Source organism: Chenopodium album, chromosome 8, assembly GCF_948465745.1.
Source record: "Chenopodium album chromosome 8, dcCheAlbu1.1, whole genome shotgun sequence".
Taxonomy (NCBI): Eukaryota; Viridiplantae; Streptophyta; class Magnoliopsida; order Caryophyllales; family Amaranthaceae; genus Chenopodium; species Chenopodium album.
The window spans coordinates 24,059,946-24,073,720 of NC_137841.1; the positions used below are offsets into that span (position 1 = coordinate 24,059,946).

Consider the following 13,775-nt stretch of genomic DNA (forward strand, 5'->3'; position numbering starts at 1 on the left):
AACCAATTCGCCGACGCACTAGCTAAATTAGCATCAATGGTGCGAATTCCAACTGATACAATCAGAATGCCACTGACCATAGAAAGAAGATATGAGCCGGCTTATGTTCATGCACTTGACGATGAACAAGAACCACAAGAAGAAGATTAAGAGCCATGGTATACGGACATCCTTAATTATGTGACAAGAGGAGAATACCCTCCTAATACTGATAAAAGGGCACGCCGTGCTTTAAGGCTCCTGGCCTCACAGTATGTACTCATCAGGGGATAACTCCACAAGAGAACTGCAATGAGAAGAAATCTCTTATGCATAGCCAAGAAAGAAGCACATAAAACCATGGAAAACCTTCATACTGGTATATGTGGAACACACATGAATGCAAAGATGTTAGTCCAAAAGATTCAACGACAAGGTTACTATTGGACTACTATGGAGAGAGATTTTCACGAATACGTCAAGAAATGTATGAAGTGTCAAGTCTATGCAAACTTACAGCATGTTCCACCTTCGCTTCTCTACACGTATACTTCTCCATGGCCTTTCTCCACTTGGGGCATTGACATCATTGGAAAAATAACACCACCAGGACAAGGGGGGCATGAATTCATTCTCGTAGCAATCGACTACTTCACCAAATGGGTCGAGGCTGCCTCATATGCCAAGCCGACGGCAAAACACGTAGCTCAATTCATTGAGAAAAATATCATATGCCGCTATGGGGTACCACATGAGATGATCAGTGATAATGGAACACATTTCCAAGCCGAATGCGCAGAATTATTACAGAAATATCATATTAAGCATCACCGATAATCACCTTACAGACCACAAACAAACGGAGCAGTTGAATCGGCCAACAAAAATGTGAAAACTATCATCGAAAAGATGACAGAAAATTACAAAGATTGGCCAAGTAAGCTACATTTTTCCCTTTGGGGTTATCGAACCTCTGTTCGTACATCAACAGGGGCTACCCCTTTCTCTTTGGTCTATGGAGTTGAAGCTGTACAACCAATCGAGCTCGAAATCCCTTCTCTTCGAATCGCATTGGAAAGCCAACTAGATGAAGTCGATTGGATTAGAGCAAGATACGACGAACTGGTCTTGCTTGATGAAAAACGCTTGGCAGCTTTGCATCATGTCCAAACCTATCAACAGCGTATGGCACGACATTTTAATAAAAAAGTCAAGACCAAAAATATCAAAGAGGGTGACCTAGTGCTTAAGGCACTTCGTAAAAATGTGTTAGATCCAAGAGGAAAATTCAGACCGAACTGGTCAGGCCCGTACATTGTTAAAGCCATCCTGTCTGGCGGAGCGGCATAATTGGTAGACATGGACGGTAACGGTTTCCATAATTTAACCAACTTGGATCAACTCAAGAACTTTTATGCCTAGTCGCATGGGTTCATGACCCAGTAGAGCTACGTTTGGCCTGATTCTTTTTTAGGATACGTAGGCAACCCCTCAAGGGGGCCCGACCACTTTAAAATAAAAAATCCTCCCTCTGTTGATCAAATATGCGCGTCAGTTCAGCATTGCGTCACGTAAAAAAAAAAAATGGAAAATTGCCGTGACGCGGGAATTTGTACCGTGTCACGGGACCCTTTCACCGTGACACGGTGGGCCTGAACGAAAAAAAAAAGGAAGGGAAATTCCCGTGACACGGGATTTTATCCCGTTTGACGGGAGAAGTTCCCGTGCCACGTCACCTTTTATCGGCCAACAAAAAAAAAAAAAGGAAAATTGCCGTGACGCGGGAATTTGTACCGTGTCACGGGACCCTTTCACCGTGACACGGTGGAATTTCAGTTTTTCCGTTTTATTTTTAGAATAGTGGCGCATTCGTTGCGGATTCATTGTTCGAGTTTTTATTTTCGTTCTTCCATTGCGTCCGACTCCTTGACTCGGATAAATAAATAATAAATAAAAGTCATTGTAATTTTTATTTTTAAGGCTGAAATAAATGTGCTATTATTATTAAAATAAATGCGACTACAAGTATTGGCATCATATGCCTTATTTTAAATAAAAAATTAAATCATAAAAAGCGAAGCACTATTGATCTAATCTCTCTTCTCTTTAGGAACATCCTTCTCTTGGTCAATTAGGTCGGCCTTCACCATTAATGTGTCTTTCGTAGCCCGAACCGTCACACTCCTAGTCGAACTTTCACCCCTTTCACCTTTCTTGAATTTTTTCGGTTGTTTCTCCCTATAGACCATCTTTTCTTTACCCTTCCCTTTCACATAATTCTTCTTTTTTGGCATTATAGGAGTCTTAAACTCAATCCCTTGTGTTCTCGGACCTAGACGATCTTTAGGAGGAGCTTTCTTATTTCCAAGACGACTCTTCACATCAGACTTGCGTGATCCGAATCGTTCCCTCCTACTTCTAGGGTTCAACCATGCCTTGTATGCACTAGATAAAGGAGGAGGAGCTTGGTCACTTGCAGAAACGGTCCACAAAGGTCTTCCAATCCAATAAGCCTCGTACTTGTGAACGTTACTTTCATGCAACGATACTTCACGAGGACTATCGTTATAGCATGGAATTACTTGTTCAAGTCCATACTGCCGCATCAGTCGAGAGGGACAATAAAAGGTCAGTTTGGCGATACTAGGAATACGACAATATGGAGTTTCATTCATGTCAACCATCCTAGTAAGCCTCCACCAAGGCACCACCCAACGAATGGAAAATTCCCTCTTTGCAAAGAAATTTTTCAAATCTTCATACGACATGTTCGCAGAGTAATTCTTTTTCCTGCGGACTAGGTCGTTAGGGCCATATTTTTCAACATCGTCGGGGGCTTCGAATAGTTCCAAACGCTCCATCAACCAAATCTGCAAAAAAAAAAAAAAAAAAAAAGAAGTAAAAAATCAGTCGAAAAAAAAAAACCGTGTAAAATATTCCCGTGACACGGGATTTCATCCCGTCTGACGGGAGAAGTTCCCGTGTCACGGCAGCAAAAAAAAAAAAAAAAATTATCAAGCAGATTCCCGTGACACGGCAGGTTTTGCCGTGTCACGGCAGACACCCACCGTGACACGGTGCCTATTTTGTGTCACGGGGGCTACTCGGAGCGTATTTTTACCTGCAGTAGTGCTAGAGAGCCCTTCCTGATGGCTTTCCGGTCAGCTTTTGCCTCGTCAAGGCCACGAAATGTCTCTCCAAGGCACGTCGGCATAGGAGATCTTCCGGATTCGACATGTTCAAGCACAGACGCTAGACAAGCATGTCCTACCCTACCGTTTGCAAATAAGAGCTTGCTAAACATGCAAAAAATATATGCCCTTCTACGATATACATGATAAGACTCAGAGATAGGGCGATTAAAATATAAATTAGCAAGTTTTTCTAAGTCTACTTCATTACCACAAACAATTCTATTCAAATCTGGATCTGTTAGATTCAGATGGCGTTCAAAATCTTGGTAATAATATTCACGTAGGGTAGCCATGGCAATAAGATTTCTAGCAGGAAATCCAAAGATTGCGCCGAATTCCTCCGGCAAGGGACAGATTTCATCATAATCAAATTTGAAACAGTGTGTTTCTAGACTCCAATAATCTAATGCTTCCCTAAGAAAATCACGTTCAATAGCTACGTGTCGCAGGGCTAGCAAACCCCTGACATGAAATAATTCTAACTCTCTTTTCTCAGCATTGGTCAAAGAATAAGACCAGTCGCGCAATGTATTATTAAAATTCTGAGACATGATTATTGAAATATGAAATTCTAAATTATTTTGTGTTTCGTAATTATGCATATCATGAATAAACTGGTCTTATTTTATAGCAAAAGCGCTCGAAACTGCCCAGAATTTATCTTTTCATACGCGTAAAACACACCGCTGAGTCATACGCGTCCCGTGACACGGGAAGTTCCACCGTGTCACGGGAAGTTCCACCGTGTCACGGGAACTTTTGCCGTGACACGGCAAGTTCTGCCGTGACACGGTACACAGTGCCGTGTCACGGCACTTCACGCGTTTTCTTTTTTCATCTTTTCCCGTATCTATACGGATTTTTATAGTATTTTATCTTCACCGTCTATTTTTTAGTTTTTCTGAGAGTTTTATTTCTAATAAAATTCTCACTTTTTTTATCTATATTCTTGTTATTATTATTATCTTTATTTTATTTATTTATTTATTCATCACTTTAAGATTTTATTTCTTTATCACTTTATTTATTTTTTGTCTTTTTATTTCTTTTTATTTTGGGGAAGGTAATTTCATTTATTTTATTTCTTTATCATTTTATTTTTTGTCTTGGGGAAGGTAATTTCATTTATTTTATTATCATTTTTATTTCTTTTTCTTTTGGGGAAGGTAATTTTATTTTGCTTGTCTTTTTTTTCTTTTGGGGAAGGTCGGTACCCTCCATTACTCCACTTATGTTTTTCGTTGCGTCGTTAATAAATACACAATCACACACAAGGAGTTTCAAGCACACACTAACACACAATAATAAATACATAAAGAGTCGTAACAAATAAACATGTCAAGTGTCATCATAGTACGTACAAATAAAAACCCTCGGCCAAAAGTCCCTAGAGCTAGAATCAGTATCATCTCCACCCTGTGCATATGGGAACGGTGAGCCGAAGAGTCCCTCCACCATCTGAGTACGGGGATTAGTGTCTCTACTAGTCCCTGTAACCCCAGCGGTAGCCAAGCTTAAGGCAGGACCCGTCCATCCGGAAAACGTCGTAGACTGGCCCAAAGACACTGGAATCGTCGGTGAAGGCATCGTCCCATACAGCGGAACTGAGAACAAGCCCGACACCGGTGGAGGAATCCCGGACAATGGAGCTGAAAACGAACCAGGATCCAAGGGAGTCAAAACAGACCCAAACTCAGGCTGCGGAGGCTGCGAAAATGACTGTCGCGCCCCCTGACTCTGGCCCGGAAAGCGCTAGGAAGACTGAGGCTGCTGCCACTGAGCCTCCTGAAATGGCTGAGTAGTCTGAGGCTCTCGCTGAAAATGAGAACGCCGGTGAGCCTCAGGAGATCGTCTACCACGACCATGCTCCTCCTCGTCCGAGCCTCTAGGCCTCGAGCGCGAGCGGGACCTCCGTCGCTCCTGAAAGATACAAAGTCAAAAGGTGTCAACAATGCAAAATAAAACAAATGGTAGAAGTGAAAAAATGAATGATACCTCAAGAACGTCGCTAGAGCTCCGACAGCTCGCACCACGCCGAAGCTTGATGATGCAATACTTCAGAGCGTCCACCAACTTCATGAATCCCATCATCTCTGGGCGGTTAGGCTGACGATAAAACAAAGAAAAGTCAGTAACAAGCAGTGTTAAAAGGGTCAATAATGCGTCAAAGAAAACTCACCGGCTCAAAGACCTCGGGCAGAGACTCCTGCGCCTGTCTGTAACCCTCTGGCGCGTCAGCAATATGGTCCTCGGTAATACCGATCGGCCCTAGATAGCGGACAGACTAAGGAGGAATCTCGATCCTCCCCACAGGGCGGATGGTCGTATGAAAATATGATCGAATAATCAGGTTATTCGACTATTTAAAACAGAGACTAGTAATGAAGATCCTCAAAAGAAATCATACCTCAGGAAGACGGGGTGGAGGAGCCAGAGAGGGAAGCAAGTCCCGCGCATAGTCACTCTCCATGTGAACAAGCTCCTGCCATGGAAAAGTACAGCGCTCTCCCCTGTTGGTCAACTCTCCGATCAAGCGGGAGTCCAGCATCGACTCTGGTGGAGATGAGGGCATCACAAAATGATCGCCGCTATGCTGACGGACGACTCGCTCCCCCAAATACCAGACAAAGCGTCCGGTACCAACCAAAATGGTACGGTAAGCTGAAAGACGCAGGGCCTCAGGTAGATCAGTCATCCCGGCCCAAGGACGATACTGGACATCAATGGCAACCTGGAAACCATAAAAAGTTGGCGTGAAACAACGGAAACAACGTCAGAAGGAAAAGCGCAACAAAACTAATCCTTACGCCAACAGAAGAGGTGCCTCGGCGTAGTAGCCCACGCAGTGCAGGGACGGACTCCACCCGCGACTCTCCTCGATCACGCCAGCTGGCCCCGACAGGGAAATCATGGACCGCTCCACGACGCCGGCGAGGAGCCAAGCCTGGGAAGTACTCGTAGAACCATAGCTGCAATGAAAAGTAATCTTTAGCACATGAGTCGAACAAGCTAAAGTAAAACAAAAAGGGAAAAGATCATCACCTCTACGACTCTCCACAGACCATAGACGGTGATGGGAGACTCGTCATTCAGCTGCCGACAACCGTGGTGTAGCGACAAAAGGAGATCCACGTACCCAAGACTGGCCCAGCTATAGGATCCTATCTCATGGATCCTAGCCAAAGAGGGGAGGTAGCAAAGGAGTACGCGTGAACTCTTATCAGGAGAAAGGGTCATAGAGATCAGGATCAGGATGAAGATCCGCACTCGCTACTCAGCCGTCGTATCCTCTATGTCGAAGCCACGAGCTAAAATTGAAGCCAACTCCGATTGTCCGCTCCTAGGACCACCTCGAGACACTGGTCGGGTCCTGATGTACTGAACGATCGGACCCAACAAATGAGCTGTCTCAGCCGATCCCCAAGACATATCAGACATCTGAGCTACAGCCCGGTCAGTGAAGCGCAACCCGCTGATCATACTGAAGTCTAGAGGGGTCACCGTCATCTCCCCCCAAGCAAAATGAAAAGTGTTGGTAGTATCCCAGAAATACTCCAACAATGCGCGAACGACCGTTGCACCGCAACCCCGGGGGCTGCGAAACCCTACAACCGCCGTATAGAAATCTACTAAACCAGCCGATTCCCATAGGGCGCTCGTAGCAGGATCCCTCGTAATGATCTGGTGAAGTCGAGGGATCAAATCGCCGGCTCTAGAGCCGTGATGGCGAAGCGTGCCATCAACTATGCCGGAGAGTGGGCGATGAGAGACATGGTTTTCACGGTAGAAAACTAACTGGTCTGGAGTCCACGGAGGTGGAACCCACCTACCTCTACTCGCGGATTCCCGAGGCTCGGACTCTAAAGCATCGCCGTCCATACCCTCAGGAATGGTGGGAGTGTCCTCCCGAAAAGCCCGACGCCGGCCGAGGGTAGAAAGATCGCAATCTCGTCGCCTAGGCATGCTATTATAAAAATCTAAATACTTAGCATCATTTCCTAAGTTATTTAGTTATTTATTGAATTATATGCTAAATTTTTACCTCCAGGCTAAAAATTGGCAAAATTATGGTATTTAGTTTCTCCATGACAAACTAATACTACAGTTCTCCTAGCCGCATGATACTATGTTCTCCATGACGATATAGTACATACGCAAAATATGTTTCAAAGTTGCACAAAAAACAATAAATCAACACATCATGAAACACTTCACAAGATTTACCACCGTTTTTTAACCATTTCAAGTCCAAAAGAAATAACATGAACGTCATTTCACAAAGTAGTACCCAAAAATGGTGATTTGCTCAATTCTCCATCAACTCATGCAATTTTTGTCTCAAATTCCTCACAAACACACATGCATACATATACAAGTAAAATCATGGCAAGAATTTCAACATAAAACCTCAAAATCAAAAATCCCCAAATTGATTTTAAAGGGTTTTTCATGAAATTACTTATGTGAAGCAAATTCAAGACAAAAAATCAAAGGAAACTTACATGAATGCTTGTAGAGGGTCTAAAATGAGGAAGATAGCAAGAAATTACAGCAAAATTGGTGAAAATTCGAACTCCAAAAGCTCGAAAAAAGATCCGGCCACCAACAGATCGCCGTGACACGGTCAGCAGAATCCGTGACACGGCGAGGCTGTCCCGTGTCACGGTAAGCTCAATAGGCGACGGAGCTCCGGTGACCCCGACGGCAGCTCTGGCGGAAGACAGCAATAGCAGCAGCAAAAATTAGCAGCAGCAAAAAGCAAGAAAATTAAAAAAAAGAGGAGAGAGAGAGAATGCAGGAAGGCCGCGACACGGTGGTGGAAACCGGCCGACGGGAAGACAAACCGAGCACCGGTGAGCACTCGACGAGGCACGGCAACCCAAGGAAAATTTTTGAACTTTTTGGAGTGAGAATCAGATGAGAAATGGCGAAATGGTGAAGCAAAAACGTGAATTTAAAGCAAAAAAGAAGCCGTTGCAAACCCCGTTCACCGTGCCACGGTTACCGTTATTGTGTAACGGTACACTACCGAAGTGGCGCGCTGGTATTCGTCAACAAAAAAGCACGATATTCACGCGTTGACTGATTCAAACAACAAAATAAAAAAAAAGAGGAAAAAAAAATTCCCGTGACACGGGATTTTTTCCCGTCTGACGGGAGGAGTTCCCGTGTCACGGCAAAAAAGTGACGTGGCACGGCAGACTCTGTGCATTGTCAGCGAATATTCCTGACATTTTTGACAAGTTTGAATGATTTTTTCGATTTTATTGGGCGATTATTTTTCGCTAGAATAACGCGGAAAATTCTAACTGATATTTTAGGGGGACTAAAATTACCATTTTACCCCTAGTAAACATCAAAGTCTATTTTTCGGCATTTTAAGCACTTAATATGGTCGGATAATCGGCTTAAAGTTGTGAAACATCTGCGGCCCACGTTCGGGGATAATCGAACCATCATAAACTTACAAATTTCAGCAATCCTCGGCTTTCCTCAAGCTTGGAAAGCGTTATCGGTGGATTTTTCTTCAAGTATAGAAAACCGCCAAGTCGGCTTTCCTCAGGCTTGGAAAGCGTTATCGGTGGATTTTTCTTCAAGTATAGAAAACCGCCAAGTCGGCTTTCCTCAGGCTTGGAAAGCGTCATCGGTGGATTTTTCTTCAAGTATAGAAAACCGCCAAGTCGGCTTTCTAGAGGCTTGGAAAGCGTTATCGGTGGATTTTTTCTTCCAGTATAGAAAACCGCCAAGTCGGCTTTCCTAAGGCTTGGAAAGCGTTATCGGTGGATTTTTTCTTCAAGTATAGAAAACCGCCAAGTCGGCTTTCCTCAGGCATGGAAAGCGTTATCGGTGGATTTTTCTTCAAGTATAGAAAACCGCCAAATTCTTTTGTCGGCTTTCCTCAAGCATGGAAGGCATTGTCGGTGGATTTCTTCAAGCATAGGAAGACACCAAATTCATTCATCGACTTTCCTCAGGCATGGAAAGTATTATCCGGTAGCTTTCTCCAGGCTTAGAAAACTACCTAACTCTTTAATCGGCTTTCCTCAAGCATGGAAAGCATTTCAACAAATGTCACTCGGTGAATTCCTTCAAGCTTAGGAAGCTGCCAAATTCGTTTGTCACCGATACACTGGTGCCAGATACGTATTCTATCCCTTTACTCTTTTTTCTGTTGAATTAACATCTTTCTGCAGGTATCGGCGTATGCAGAGTGATTTAGGATCGCAGAACGTCTTAAATCATTCTCCGTCCCTATCGGCTACTTTGACTATCGTTTTCGAAACTGACGTTTCTACAAACTCAGTCAAAGTGGGGGCTTCTGTAGACACCTAAAAATGTCTCCCAAAAACCAAACCCGATGATAAATAACCTTTCACCGCCACTATTGGTCGGGTTTAGTATTTAATCCCGAGAGTGCTTAAAAAATCGTATTTTATTAACTTCATACTTTTGAATGGTCCATGGATTAGTCTTGATGTTTGGTAAAGGCATAGTTTTAATTTCACCCCAAACTTATTGATTAATTTTAAGCCCAAACCTTTTTTTATTTTATTGTCTTATTATTTATTTTTGGCCCAAACCTTTTATTTATTTTTATTATAATTATTTTCTTATTTTAGCCCGAATAATAAAAGTCAGAAAAGGCCCGAAATTATCAATCGGCACTTAAAAATCCGAGGGAAATTAGGGTTAAAAATGTATTTAGACGCAAAATGGACTGGAAATTCCCGCGCCACGGCAGACTGCCACCGTGTCAAGGGAATCCTTCCCGTCTGACGATGGGACTTCCCGTGACACGGGAGGTCTGCCGTGACACGGGACATTCCGTGTCCTTTCCGCGTAAACCCTTAACGCGTTTTTCAACCCGTTTTCTGAAAATTTCCTGCGTCACTCCAAAAGTGTACCATGTCACGGGAAAGTGTACCGTCTGACGGTAGAGCTTCCCGTGTCACGGTACAGGCTGACCGTGTCAAGGGGTACGTTTTTAGGGTTTTTATCATTTTAGGGTTCCGTGTGCTCCCTCAGCACATTTTCCCTATAAATACCCCCTCATTTCTGATGTACGTGGCACCGAGTAATTTTATTATTTTATTTTCTCTCTTCTATGCTATTAGCCTAAACACTAGCCTACCCTTTTCGCTTCAAAATTCCTTCTTCAAGTACTCAAAGGAGTCCATATTTTACTCGAGGTTCTGTCCTTAAGCAAGGCTTGAAAGGTAGAATTGTTTGAGGGTTTGGCCCCAAAATCAACTTTATTTTATTTAATTTAATTTAGTTATTGTTTTATTTATTTCCTTGAAGTTACTAACTTGTTTATTATTTTGTAGTTGCAAACAAACAGAATCAAAGTAAGGATCATGCTCCTTTTATTTTTATTATTTTTCTAACGATTTTATGTTGTTGGAATTGTGATTAAATTAGTTTTAATATTAATGTTGTTCTATTATTTTTTTTATTGATCACCATATTGCATGTTTAAAGGGAATATGTAATTGAAAATCACGCCTAATAAGATAATTTGGACAACCGGTTTAGGTTCCTTTTTAATCTTGTTGTTTAATCAAGTGATCACCAATATTTTAGAATTATATGTTGCATTAATATTCAACCAATTTAGCATAATAATAGTTTGGAGCAAATTGAATTTTTGTTTGTATGCCTTTGAGATCGCAGGAATGCTTTTCACTATAAGAATCGAGTAGAGGCCAATACGGGCGACTGTCACTCCATGACTCACTTCGTACCATCATCCCTGATCCTCCTTTCGTGGTTCCGAATCATATGGAGTTAGTAATCTCATGGATTATGAATGGGGTGTAACCTTCACGGGTCAATCGTTGTTGCCTATCGTTGTCCCTTTATTCGTGGTTGCCTTAAATGATCCGTGAACGGTTTACAAGTTCCTTAAAAACTTGTTGGCGGCTCCCTACTTTATTTGTCCCTAATCGTTGTCCCTAATCGTAATGTCAATTCCCACTTCCTATGAGTGCCAAGCATATTCACAACATGCTTTAACGTAGGCGCACTTCGAGCGACGCCTACAAGGACTTAGGAATTATTTTTGATTAGGGGATACGACTTTACCCTGTCAATGTTATAGCAAACAAATTTTATACCTAGCAATTAAGCCCCCCAAAAGCAGTTTTGAAAAAAAAAAATCAACAGAGGAAACTGGAAGGTATAACATATGAATTCAATAGAGTGAATAGGTTTACAATATTTTATTACTTATGTTGCCCCCAAATTTAATGAACTTCCTACATTATTTAATTCAGGTGCGTGCTTGAAATGAAACATAAAATCAAATAGTTCAAAAGGCAGATTGTAATTTCAAGATTCACAGCATCAATAGATTTGTTGTTGGGGTGCTTCTGTTTGTATGTCACTCTACTCCTCACGATAATTCACAGTCGATTCTCACCACAAGATATCCCAACCAAAACATTAAATCAAATTCCATCAAATGACAAACCAATATAATCAAATAGTTCAAAAGGCAAATTGTAATTTCGCAACTCACAACAGCAACAAATTTGTTAATAGGGTGCTTCTACTTGTATGTTACTCTAAACTCCTCCCTATAATTCACAGTCAACAAGTCAAATATCAAGCAAACATGGCATATTACCAGAATCAAACAACAGAATAACCAAAAAATGAGCGAAAATGAGAGTTATACATGAAAACAAAGAAGACACTTGGAGGCCTCTTTGGCTTGTTAGGGTCCTTTGTTTGCTTCCCCTTCTTAGCTACGACTCCTTTCTTCATAGAAGCCTAAAAAATAAAGTAAAAACTCGATCAATCACTTTAATCAAGTAAACAAACAATATAACAGCCGCATTACATGAAGATCTCACTAGAAAGCTAGAAATGCCCAAAAAATTTACATAACCTCCAATCTCCAGGCTAATAGACAACACAAACATGCTCAAAATTAAATTATAAACATAAAACAAATAAAACTTGACGCACATCTGAATATCATTTCATCTATGTAAACAACATAACAAAGCCTCATGCAAAGTGTGCAAAAAAAAATTATATAAAAATTTATGTTTCTTTATTTCACACACCAAATACATTCTATTAAGCAACAAAAAATTACTTAGCACCATCTATCATGTCAGGTTCATGCTAACATCTTCAGAATTACGATTAATCAATTAAATTATGCAAGACTTGAAAAATGATGCTCCACACCTACACCTCTTTTAATTTGGGAAAAAAATGATAATTTCCCTTTGAAAGAGATTGCTAATAACAGAAGCTTTCCTCACACAATTTCTTGCATCTGGTAGATCATACTACAAAAAATAAAGCCTTATCATCAATTTAACTGACAACACAAAATAGTTTCAAGTAATTAAAACATAATGAAATGATAATAATTAAAATAAAAAAACCAAATCAAATTAAGATCATTGAAAACAATTACAAAATTAGGAAAAATATTGACTTGATAACCAATATAAGTGTTCATCGGAATAGTTTGTAGTATTAGGAAAATACTGACTTGCGATCCCAAATGCTCATCCAACTGTTGCTGCTTCTTCATCCTCGACCTTTGGGCAGATTCACGGTTCGGAAGAATCTATTTTTGCTTTCGTTCATCCTTAAAAAAATTGACAAAAATTAGGAATTAACAAAATTATGAAATTGAAACTACCTAAAAATATGAGCTTGAAGCTCTTGACAAACCCACATACAATGCTATTGAAGCTTAGATTGTCAATTTTCGAAAACAAACCATTGACGAAGACATTAGAATGGGGGGGGGGGGGGGACCAAAACAAACCAGAGGATCAAAACACAAGCTGCCGTTATAAACGTTAGGACATGCGAAGTAAAAATATCAGATCTATCAAGCAAACACTATTCATGCTAATATCTTAGTAGGCTTTCCACAGAATTTAAGGTTCACCGTGTCAATTGAGTTGAAGTACAACATGCTCGACCAAAAACAAGACAAAGGTTAAGCTATAAACCAAATTAAGAGACATCACACTATCTACAGTAAAATGCGTACACAGTTTCACAATATTATTCTAGTTTCTTCGTAAGAATAATAATTTAGTCCGGCTTCTGAAAAACAAGAATGAATGCGAAACTTTTACCAGGAAAGATCAGCTATTTGAATGAAGAAGTCATGAACAAAATTTTATAGTTGAAAGGTGACAATTCACAAAATCTATGACAATATTGATCAGATATTGAGCACAATGGTTAATTAGGAAGAAATCCATATAGAGATTTTGAATGGGGTAGGTGGGGATAAAGTTGAATGCACCTTAATTTGTGCCCTTTGTAAGTGTAGGTGATGTGCACCGATCTATCGCTTGCCTGGATGACAGCTGGGTAAGAGAATTCCATGTCCGAAGTATCCTCAAGTGTCAAAACATCAATCCATGAGTCATCATCATCACACGACACATCAACCTTGAGTAATCCCCGCGTTTCAATGTTGTAAGCAAGCACAAGACGACCATCCTTCAACTTCACCCCATCAATTCCTAATAGATAAAAATATGTGGTTTAGGTTAGCATAAAGGTAGGCAAACTACCTGAATTCTTAACAAGAGAGTGTTTTTTTTTGTTATATGG

The 13,775-nt window shown here is 41.1% G+C and overlaps 1 long non-coding RNA gene across 1 annotated transcript; it reads right to left on the reverse strand.

The window, feature by feature from the left end:
• Positions 1-11,344: 11,344 nt before the first annotated feature.
• Positions 11,345-13,424, reverse strand: LOC145555931 (uncharacterized). Its single transcript, XR_014091627.1, has 3 exons — positions 13,289-13,424; positions 12,688-12,786; positions 11,345-11,948 (listed from the first exon to the last, which is right to left on the reverse strand). It is a non-coding gene; the product is annotated as an uncharacterized LOC145555931 (long non-coding RNA).
• Between the last annotated feature and the right edge of the window lie 351 nt (positions 13,425-13,775).